We start from the raw sequence: 12,095 nt of genomic DNA, 5'->3' as shown, positions 1-12,095 counted from the left end.
TTACTGCAAAAATTATAAACATAACCTCAAAATTTTTGCTTTTGTACCTTTCTTGGGAGCACGTCTTAATTATTCACTGAGAAAAATGGATATTAAGCTTTATTATCTAGATATTAATGGTCAATATCTGCGACAGTCAAATATGTAAACATCTTAGACGTTCAAATTTACAGATTATACTATTTAATATTTGAGATATTAAGATTTTTAATATCCACTTTTCTCAGTGTTATTATTATTATTATAAATTTAATTAATTAACAAAAATGATTATAAATCGAGTATCGACTTCTTTTACTTTCATCCTAAGTTTTACCGAATGCAAATTATATTTAACCGAATTTTTATTTTCCCCTCTTATATAGAATGTACGTAAAGTTAATTTAAATTAACGAAAGGAAGAAATAATCTAAATATTACTCGCAGTGGAAGCGTTGACTTTACCTACACTAATTCTACGAAAAACACAGTATATAAGAAGATTGGCACAGCGCCCAACGAATCAGAATATAGGAATTGCATATGACATTAAATTACATTGCACTCACGATGAAAATTTATTTCCTACAAGGACAATTTTTCTTTTTTTTTTTTTTTTTTACTGTAAAGAAACTAAAACAATTAGGATACAATTTATAACCGTTTCTTTAAAAAGAAATCTAAATTTAAACATAACTGTATGAAAACAAACGCACAAATATTTAACTATTTCAATAACTGAGTTTGGATGCAAAATCCTATAAAGCCTCAGATTTGAAAATTTTGATTGAATTCTTCATTTAGGTTGAAATTTGCAAATTTTATAAGTTTTATCGCCTTTTTTCTATGTTTTATTATCAAAAAAAATTAATTAGGTTTATAATCATATACATTGAATTAAAGCACTAATAGCTAATAGCTTAAACGTGTTTTTTTTAAATTCAACTCTTTTTTGGACTTAGAATCAAAATAAGACAATTTTAGGTCTTAAAATAAGAATTCTATTTAGAAATTTAAATATTTGGACTAATGTAAGCTGTTCTAGTTAAAATAACGTTTAAAACATCAAAACTTATTTTCTAATTTAAACGTAACAGTTTTTTTTAAGAATATCAAATTGAGACAAAAAAATACTTATCAAAATTGTTGTTTTAGTCAAAATTAGGCATAAAACAAGACTTATTCTTACTTTTTACAGTTTTAGTCAAAATTAGGCTTAAAACAAGATTTATTTTTGATTTTTTTACAGTTTTACTCAAAATTAGGCTTAAAACAAGACTGAAAACAGTAAAAAGTAAGAAACCCTGAATTAAAAAAAACTGTGACCACCTAATAACAAACAACAGAAACCAATTCCTGACCTATGTAAACAAATAAGACAAAACAAAAAAAAACCTACTAAAAATTAACCCCTCCTTAAGAAAAAAAAATATATAATTCACAATACGAAAAATAAAACATCATGGTGGACCACTCTTCGCGAAAAGAGCATGGAAGGACAGAAATTCCTAACCCAACTGAAAATAGATCGATGACACTCGTCCAAGCAATCTCATCTTGCGTGTTCGTCGTATACATATACTATATGTATATATATATATATATATATAAATGCGCGCACGTGAGTGTCTCTCTTCTCTCTTAAATAAAGTATATAAGCGCGAGCGGGATAAGGTGCAATGCACGCATGTTGCCTCCTCGCTGCATCGCATATCGTGAAGTCGCCGACTCCGTCGCGAATGGCAGTGGGGGTCATATACTATATTAAGATTGAACTCCACTGACATCGTATCCACTCTGTGTATATATGTATACCTACTAGCCTTCTCATTTCCTCCTAGCGGTGCGGTGGTCGACCACTTCGACGCTATTATAACTATAAAGCCTTTGACTCCATTTTTTTGCGTCTCTAAACAAATTTTAGCGATTTTCTATACTCTAAGTTTTTTATATATGCAATTTGTACCCTAGTAGTCCTGATACTTTAACTACTAGTACTACTAATAGTCCTGCTAGTTTAACTAATAGATCTGCTTGTTTAACAAAATAATAGTGCTGATCGTTTAACTACTAGTAGTCTAGTAGTATTACTACTAGTAATATTGCTATTGCAAGTACTTCTACTACTAACTATTAATGCAACTACTATTACTACTAGCAGGTTTATTAGTCACTGCTAGTAGTATTAATAGTCAATATTAGTAGGGTTAGTAGTTAATACTAGTAAGATTAGTAGTTAATACTAGTAATGTTAGCAGTCAATATTAGTAGGGTTAGTAGTTTTCGTTAATAGTGAATATCAGTATAGGGTTAGTAGTTTCTATTAGTAGTATTAGTAGTCAATATTAGTAGGGTTAGTAATTTCTATTAGTAGTGTTAGCAGTCAATATTAGTAGGGTTAGTAGTTTTCGTTAGTAGTGAATATCAGTATAGGGTTAGTAGTTTCTATTAGTAGTATTAGTAGTCAATATTAGTAGGGTTAGTAATTTCTATTAGTGGTATTAGTAGTCAACATTAGTAGGGTTAGTAGTTACTATTAGTAGTCAACATTAGTAGTCAACATTAGTAGGGTTAGTAATTTCTATTAGTGGTATTAGTAGTCAACATTAGTAGGGTTAGTAGTTACTATTAGTAGTATTAGTAGTCAACATTAGTAGGGTTAGTAATTTCTATTAGCAGTTACTGCTATTAGTATTAGTAGTCACTACTAGTAATATTAATAGTCACTACTAGTAATATTAGTATTCACTACTAGTAATATTAGTAGTCAATATTACTAGTAGTAGTAGTTGCAGTAGCAGTACGACTAGTAGTATTAGTAGTTATTACTAGTATTAGTAGTTACTACTAGCATTGGTAGTCACTAATAGTATTATTAGTAGTTGTAATAGCAGTATTATTACAACTAGTAGTAGTTATGCTGGCACCACTCGCTTCAAAATAGTAATAAATTATAAGATATTTAAAATTCTAATGCTACCATAATTTAGGGGCTCATTTATAATATACAACATTAGTATCATTATATTAAACAACATTTGTATTATAGTATACAACATTCGTATTATAATGTATAACATTAATATTATATATTATATATTGTAGATAATGTACATTATACATTATAATTAAACTCGATTGAGTCCTAAATAGTGTGCGCTGCAGGAACGTTAGAAATTTTAATTTAATAAACCGAAACAAGCGACTGCTAGATAGCTCTTCTATATACTTCATCAGCTGGGGGTTTACATTAGAGGAAGTGATATAAGATTCATCAGCAATGGGATCGCTTTTAACCAATTACCGTGGAGCATGCATGAATGTCGTGTGAGACCTTCGATGAAACATTGTGATCGTGACAGAATGTCTATGTGGATTGACACCAGTCCTGAAATAGTACCACAGTTCCGTTATATAGACTTTTCCTATATAAGTGTGATGATGTACCCTATACTATATATATATACATAGAGAGAACTTTATAGATATTCAATTTAAGATTCTAACATTGGTAATTAAAGGGAAAATCATAGCTATTAGCATTAAAAGAGGTATTTTTTTTTTAAACAGTTTTTTATCGTCTATTTTCTGAGGATAGCAAATTGAGACAGAAAAAGATCTTTACAAATTTTTATCCGCAAAAAAAACGTATAAAAATTGTTGTTTTAGTCAAAATTGGGCTTAAAACTTCTTATTCGTTTTACAAGAAAGTAAAAGTGAGGCGGATACAGAAACGAACCAAATTAGAAAATTTCCAAAGACACGACAATAATGGAAGTTTCACGATAATCGATATAGAATTTATCGCCTACGGAATTTGTACATAATGAACGGAATACTGTTACAGAATGGTTCGTTGATCTTTAATTAAGGGAGCATCTTTTTTTTTTTTTTTTTTCTTATTCTTTCTTGAGAAAATTCTAGAAAAACCTCTTTCAAAACTGTTGTGTGACTCATTCACTATTCACTGACCTACCTTAAAACTTAGAGAATGATGCACATTAAAGTATAAAAATACATAAAAGCTCTATTCCAACGCATATGAAAACAAAAGATCTTATTTTAGGCCACTTTGGTCGCCTTTAGGTAAACTTTTACATTATTTCCAAAATTTTATCAAATCCATCTTAAAATGCATTTATTTTTAAAATCTAAGATGGGAATATAAGATATTTTAGACTAGAATTCTGCCCTTGACACTGCACTTCTTTAAGACTCAAAATATTGAATTTTGATTCTAAAAGTAAGCTAAGAAAGTACTAAGTACTAAGTAGCTAAGTAAGTAAGAAAGGTAAGAAAGTACCTAAGTTAAGTGCACTTCTTTAAGTCTCAAAATTGAATTTTGATTCCAAGACACTTTCTCACAGACACAAAAATATGTTCAATTTAAAAATGAATTTGATTTCTTTTCCTTTTCTTGTATGATTCTTGGAAGCCCGCATTGCACGCATATAACAGTCGATCTCCCCCTTTATATATATATATTTTGTCATTCTCAATGGGGTCTACACATTTTTTGGCCGTTGATGAAATTCGAGGTCGCATATGGTGCCCGGGAGGCCCCGTTGATCATTCTCTTCCTTCAGACGCGCGCTTCTTTGTTACAGGCCACATCGCCATTGGTCCCACTTTATATTGTTGTTATTATTATTATTATTATTATTATCTTCATCATTACTCCTCGTTTCTTTCATTATATTAAATTCCTTCCATTTTATTATCATTCTCAAACTTTTCCATTTATCCCCCAATAATTCGGTTCTTCGATTCTTCGAAAGTCTCTAAATCTGACTCAATTCCAATTTTAACGGATTTTACGAAAAATTTTAAGACACAATTTTTTTTACATTCTCATTTTGTGTTAAAAATATCAAATTGATATTTGATTGGATCAAAATGATATAGTAAATTGAATCAAATTATGGATTTACTCCACTTTTTCGTGTCAAATTGGAAAAAATTGATATTTTTGAGTTAAAAGAATGATAATAAAAAAATATTTTTGTTGTCTTGTAAATACAACCATACAATTTATAAGTATTTCGTTTCGTAATGACACAAAGTTTTGCAGCTGCGCGACTCGTTTGTGTATAAGAAGCGTGAGTGCATGTATTTGTACACAAACATGTGAACGAACCGGCTAGACTCTCCGACGTTGACTCACAAGGCGAGTGCATATTAATCGTGTGAAAATCTCCATGCTTGCACTATCACTGAATTCGCACATCAATTATTGTATATATTTAAACTTTTCGAATTCAGCTTTTTGTACTTTTAATACAAAAGAAGAAGAAAAAGAAATTGCAACCGCATATTCTCACAGTTTTCTTCAGTATTACATTGATACTAAAGTGTATCAATTTTGATACCAAAATTTGGATCTTAAAAAAAGTGATCTAAATGTTTTCAATTTGATACAAATTTTGGTATCAAATTAATACACTTTGGATTAAATAAATAATTAATTTATCCATTTTATATAATAATTTATCCTTAATTTGACTCATTTTGTCAGTTTAACACTTTAAAAAAAACAGTGAATTTAAAAAATAAAATTTTCATAATAAAAAAAAATTATGTCCCAAAAATATAAAACCAACAAAAAAAATGTTAACCTTTTAAACTAAACCTTATAAATCTCAATTAAGTAATCTTAATGCAATCTAATCCTCTCCTTTTTTTCTCCCAACCAAAAAAAAAAGGAAATATTTCTCCTTTTTTCTAAAATGACCTACATCGCGCAGAATAAATTAAAAGACAAAAAGCCAACCGAAAACTTTGTCTGGCCTGTACCGATTTCTTTGTTGAATATGTGGGCCCCTATATAAGATTCCGCGAAATTCTTGGTGGTCAGGGGCCTAGACGCCAAATTCAAGAATCAAGAACGTGAAGGAGAGGAAAAAAGATAGAAAAAAGAGAAATTCACGCAAGGTCGAGATCTTGGGATCGAAAACTGAGAACTATATATATATATATATATATGTATATATATATTTTATTTGAAATAAACGTGTCCGGCATATGCTCACATTGAAGAAAAAAAAAGAACGACATAAACACAAAAGCAATTGTTGTCGCGCATATATTGCATGAAAGTTGAGAGCCTTGAACAAATTTATAATCGTACTGATAAACGATAACTATTTCCCTTTCATTCAGTTTTTCGCTTTTGAAATTATTTATTTTTTTTTTTTAATGAAATAACTTTTTTTTATTTACATAATTCAATTTAAATTGTAAATTTATAATTCAGTGAAATAAGGGAAAATATATTTTGTAATGTAATTGAATTTAACTATAAATTATTTTATTCGCATAGATGTTGTATTTCAATATTATTTTATAATGCATTAAAAAAAAAAAAAAAAAAAAAAAAAAAAAATTACTCCATAATTTATTTATACTTTATTTACTTATTTAAAAAAAATTTAAGTTTACTTTAAATGATTATAAGGAATGCAATTACAATTAATATTATTTACACATTATTTATTCAATTTAAATTTTATAAGATTTGTTATTTTTTCATATATAATTTATCAATTTGCATATAATTGATTTAATTTAAACTACAATTTATTTATTAAAACTATAATTTATTTTATTAAAACGATAATTTATTTTATTTAAACGATAATTTATTTTATTTAAACGATAATTTATTTTATTTAACATACAATAATTTTGTTTATAATATAAATCATTTTATTTGAAAAATGTACAAAAAGCAGTAAATTCGATGTGGAATTAATTCGTTGTAACAAGATAATAAAAAATGGACGAAAGGTAATAAAAATACATCTGGGAAGTAGTGATAATTAATGAAATTGTTTATAATTTTCATTTATTCATTTAAAAATTTCACGAAAAAGGAGACAAAAAATTAACTGCTTTATGATACACACGTGACTTTTAACGACAGCTACACACAAATCAGGTCCGTAACAACGCCCATAGATTACGCAAATTGGCGGCAACCGTTTGATCTTAAAATTTTTTACAAAAAAAAAAATAATAATAATAATAACATCGAAAATATTAAAATATAGCAGCTGGACCAATAAATTCTCATAATCGGAAACAATTTTTTATATTATTTATTCACAATGATATAATATTATATTTATTAATAAATTTTTTTTTTTTTTTAATATTTTTTTTATATTTATAATTATAAATTATATATTTATACTTTTATATACTTTTTTCTTTTCTATTCATTTAGTTAAATAAATTAATTAATTTTTTTCATTGTTTTATAAATTGTTTAACATTGGCAATTTTTTTTTTTTTTTTTTTTTTTTTTTTTTTTTTTAATAATTGTTCAATGAATTATTCAACATTCGTAATTTTCGTTGAAATTGAAAACAAATGAATTTAATTTAAAGTAAATTTTTGGGGTGAATTTTATGAAAGTAAATTTTATAGAGAAAAATGCGCATTATCTGCATACAAACGTTGCAATGTTACACGTGAAGAGTGGAGTGTACATAACGTGAGGCGTTGCTCATTCATCGAGCAGTGAACCGACGAGGAGAAGCAGGACGATGAAGAAAAGAAGAAAAAAAAAGTGGGCCCCCTAAAAGACAAGTATCAAAGAGAGACAGGGAGAGAGAAGGAAAAATAAATAATGTAAGAGAAAGAGAGAGAAAGAGGGGAGACTGATTATTTCAACTGATAAAACGTTTGTTACGATCCAAAACGAACTTCTTTTATATCCCTTTATTCTTCTTTGCGCGCGACAAGAAATATTCAACAATTTCTCAAAAAAAATATAATTTCCCTTTACAGCAAAAAAAAAAAAATTGAAAAAAAATTTCATTTTTTTTATCTAAAGCGAAATTATATTTAAAAAAAAAAAATCGGGGAAAAATAAAAAAAAAGGAAATAGTATAATTTTTTTTCTAAGCAATGAAAAAGGAAAAAAGAGTGAAGAAAGAAAAAACGAAAAAAATAAGAAAAAGCAAAAAAAAAAAAAAAAACGAGAAAAGCAGAAGAACAAAAAAAAGTAATAAAATTCAAGAAGAGTGAGAAAAGAAAAAAAGAAAAAAGCAAAAAAAAAAAAAAGGAAAAAAGAAAGGAAGAGAAAAACAATGAAAATATCATTCAACATGAACGTTAGCCATTGATAAAGAGCAAAACTGACGTAAAAGCACTGCAACAAATATAAATGGGATCGATTCAACGATGAATTGTTAACGAATAACACACAACACAAATAGAAACTTGCAATGTACTCCTTCTCTCTCTAATTTTGTCTCAAAATAAAAAAAAAAAAAAAAAAAATTCACTCAATTATTTTTTTAACTTTTGTTAAAGAAGAAAATCGACAGTGCACTTTTTTTTACATTGTCTTGTGCACAAATATTATTCTAAATAACCTTTGTTTTAAAAGAAAAATTGAATGACTATTTTTTAAAATAATAAAAAAATATTGAATGACTATTTTTTAAAATAATAAAAAAATATTGAATGACTATTTTTATAAGCAATAAAAAATGTATTATATTTTAAAATAATAAAACAATTGACTACTTTTTTAAAAAGAATAAAGCAATTGAATATTTAAAAAAAATAAAACAATTTACAAGCAATTAATAATACTTCAGCCCAAAAAATTATTTATTTAAATGATAAAAGGAAGGGAGGGAGGTGAAATTGGTAGTGGAAAATGAATTTATACAGAACAATTAATAATAAATCTTTCTATCTCTCTCTCTCTCTCTCTATCTCTTTATGTGTAATGGAGGCATATAATCGAAAATTTCACTCCCTAAACACACTGCATTTCTATTAATTGAATTAATGGAAACGTTCTAGAGAATATGTCATCTACAGGATCTATTATATGCGCCGGTGGGTTCAACAATATATAATGACCCAACAGCATAATGAATCATCGAGTACTACTACGATAACTACGTTTGCCAACATGCATCTGCCTGTGGTCTATATAATATATAATACATAATTTTCTTTCTTTATCTTCTCCGTAAAATTTTTATTTCACTACATTATTATTTTATTTCTTACATTACTATTATTATAATTATTATTTTACTTTTATAAAGTATAAGTAGTAAGAATTCAGTCATTTTTTAAGTATTTTTTCTTGTATTTATACGTATGGTACTATATGATACTGTATGATACTATATAATACTGTATAATACTGTATGATACTGTATGATACTGTATAATACTGTATAATACTGTATGATCCTGAATAATACTGTATGATACTATATAATACTATGTAATATAATATATTGTATAATATTGTATAATACTGAATGATACTGTATAATACTGTATAATATTGTATAATACTGAATGATACTGTATAATATTGTATAATATTGAATGATACTGTATAATATTGTATAATACTGAATGATACTTTATAATACTGTATAATACTGTATAATATTGTATAATACTGAATGATACTGTATAATATTGTATAATATTGAATGATACTGTATAATATTGTATAATACTGAATGATACTTTATAATACTGTATAATATTGTATAATACTGAATTATACTTTATAATACTGTATAATATTGTACAATACTGAATGATACTTTATAATACTGTATGATACTGTATGATACTGCATGGAATTGTAGACTATATTCAGTAAACTATTATTGTATACTACTGTACGTCAACTATTTATTTAGAAATTTATTTATATTTATTTTAATTAATAATTACTCCAACTGCGATTTTAAGTCTCGGTCTAGACGAGACGATTCTTTTTTTTTTGAAAGGAGTTTCCATGGGAACCATAGGCATACTCAAATCTAGTTACTTTTCCCCTTCTTGGCATATCGATTTTATTAAAGTTCTAGGGCAGTTCGACTCACTGAGAGTGGGCTTTGGTCAAAAGAAACCCGTCTCACGTCAGGCAGAATGAAAACGAAATTTTTGTTCAAAAAAAAATTTTTATAAGAAACTAACATAAAATATCAAAAATTGATCACTTATTTTTCTTGAATTTGAAATGGGAATTTGAATTTCAAATGGGATAAAATTTACTAATATTCGATGAAATTGCTAAATTTAGTGAAAATTACTATTATTTTGAAATTTCTTTTTTAAAAAAAAGTACAAACACTTTGAACCATTTTTTATGTCATTTTTTCTTCATTTACACTTATTTTTCATAAAAGTGTTAGAAAAAAACGAAAAAAATCTTTTTTTAAATCTCAGTAGAGAAGAGTTTGAAAAATTTTTATTGTAAAAAGAAGAAAAAAAAATTGTTGGATGCTTTCTTTATATGGGTAGGCGCGTCATTCTTTTAGTGCGAGCGTCGAAATGGCGCGTCGCGTTTCCACGAACCCAACCCAGATATGAAAAAAAGGTCTTGTCATAAAAGAGAAGAAAGCCCCCGACAGTACCGATAATTTTTTGACCCCATGTTCGCCAGTGAAACATTTTAGATTACATATCTAAATCATTTTTGTCGAGATGAAACCTCCTAATATATATATAAATAAACATTGTTACACTCTCCGTAAAACATTGAGATGTTAAACACGAGATATTATCTGTATATACGGCAAAAATTAATCAACTTAAAAAAAAAGAATTATATGAAAATACTTTAGTTTATAAGAAAAAAAAATTATTTTCTGTTTAATTAATAGAAAATACTTTATTTTTCAATAAAAACAAAAATTATCTTCTTTTAATTAATAGAACGTAAGAGGTAAAAAAAGTTGCTGACAGGGGAAAAATGTCTCGCGCAGCCGCTACGCGCATGCGCAATCCTTTTTTACCCTGTCTGCAACTTTTTTTACCTCTGACCTCGTAGAGCATAAAATAACCAAAAAAAAAGTCAGAGAAAACAAAAATTAGTTAAAAATTGATTAAAGAACTGATTTTAGAAGGAAAGTTTGATTTATAATTATAAAAATTATATAAATTTGTAGAAATTGTGTAAATTTGGATAAATTTGTATAAATTGTGTAAATTTAGATAAATTATATAAATTTAAAAAAAACAGTATATAAACCAAAAGCCGAAGTATAACTCGTGTAAAAATAACCTAACCTACATAGTATATAAAATTTGTAACACAATAGTTGTCACATGATAAAATGAAGATCTTCAAAAATTTTTATGGTCCCTCGAAAACTTTACAAACAACAGTTCACCGGTAGAGAAAAGAATATTCGAAAGGGAAGAAGAAGAAGAAACCACGCAAGGTACACAGATATATACAATAAAAATTCGTGAGATTTTCACAATGTTAAATTGAGAAAGAGAGACAGAGCGAGTTGTCGATGCGAATAAGGATTCACTCTTTGAAAATTGTTCGAGTCCTGTTTCTCCATAAAGCTCTCTCTCTCTCTATGTATGAAAGAAGTTGAATACCTGAAAAAGAGAGAGAGACAGAGAGAGAAAGATATATCTCAAATTCACTTGTGTGTTAAGAATCCAGTCGAACGATTTTTGCCCCTTCACAATTGAATTTCTTTTACCTGGCTTCCAATGAGTTTTTGAATGAGAACACGCGGTTAAAAAGTGCGCGCGTATACGCTCAAACTGATCTCAAAAGATATATAGGATTTTTTTTTATCTCCCTCTCGAAAAAAAAAACGTCTTATAGAAAAAAAAATAAAAATCTCTATTTTCTTTCTTTAAAAGGAGTTAGTGAGAGAAAAGAAAAAGATAACCGTACTTATGTTTCATTCGAAAAAGGAAAAAATTTCAAGTTTATATACACTGATGATGATGCTGATGATGATTCACTGTCACACTTTAATTCATTTAACTAAGAAGAAAGAAAAAGAAGAGACGAGAATTTTATTTTATAATTATTTCTCTTCAATATTGCGAAAAAGTGGGGGAAAAAATTTTAATTTATACAAATTGTATTTTTAATTTTCAGAAGCAGTAAATTTACAGGAACTGTAAGTAAACAATTGAACAGTAAATTGAAACTTTATATAATAAATAAAAATAAATAAAAATAAATAAAAATAAATAAAAATAAATAAAAATAAATAAACAGTAAATAAAGCAGTAAGTAAACAGTAAATAAGCAGTAAATAAAACAGTAAATAAGTAAATAGTAAATAAACGGTTAATTAGCAGTAAGT

At 27.0% G+C, this 12,095-nt stretch overlaps 1 protein-coding gene across 1 annotated transcript in view; it reads right to left on the bottom strand.

Annotated features, from left to right (window-relative positions):
* The window catches only part of LOC122506491 (RNA-binding protein MEX3B), a 62,306-nt gene that overhangs the window by 13,381 nt on the left and 36,830 nt on the right, over nucleotides 1–12,095 (bottom strand). The window lies entirely within an intron of this gene.

Source organism: Leptopilina heterotoma, unplaced genomic scaffold (assembly GCF_015476425.1).
Source record: "Leptopilina heterotoma isolate Lh14 unplaced genomic scaffold, ASM1547642v1 Lhet_42, whole genome shotgun sequence".
NCBI classification, from domain to species: domain Eukaryota; kingdom Metazoa; phylum Arthropoda; class Insecta; order Hymenoptera; family Figitidae; genus Leptopilina; species Leptopilina heterotoma.
Note: the sequence above shows the minus strand (reverse complement) of the source record. Positions and strands in the feature narration are given on the sequence as shown.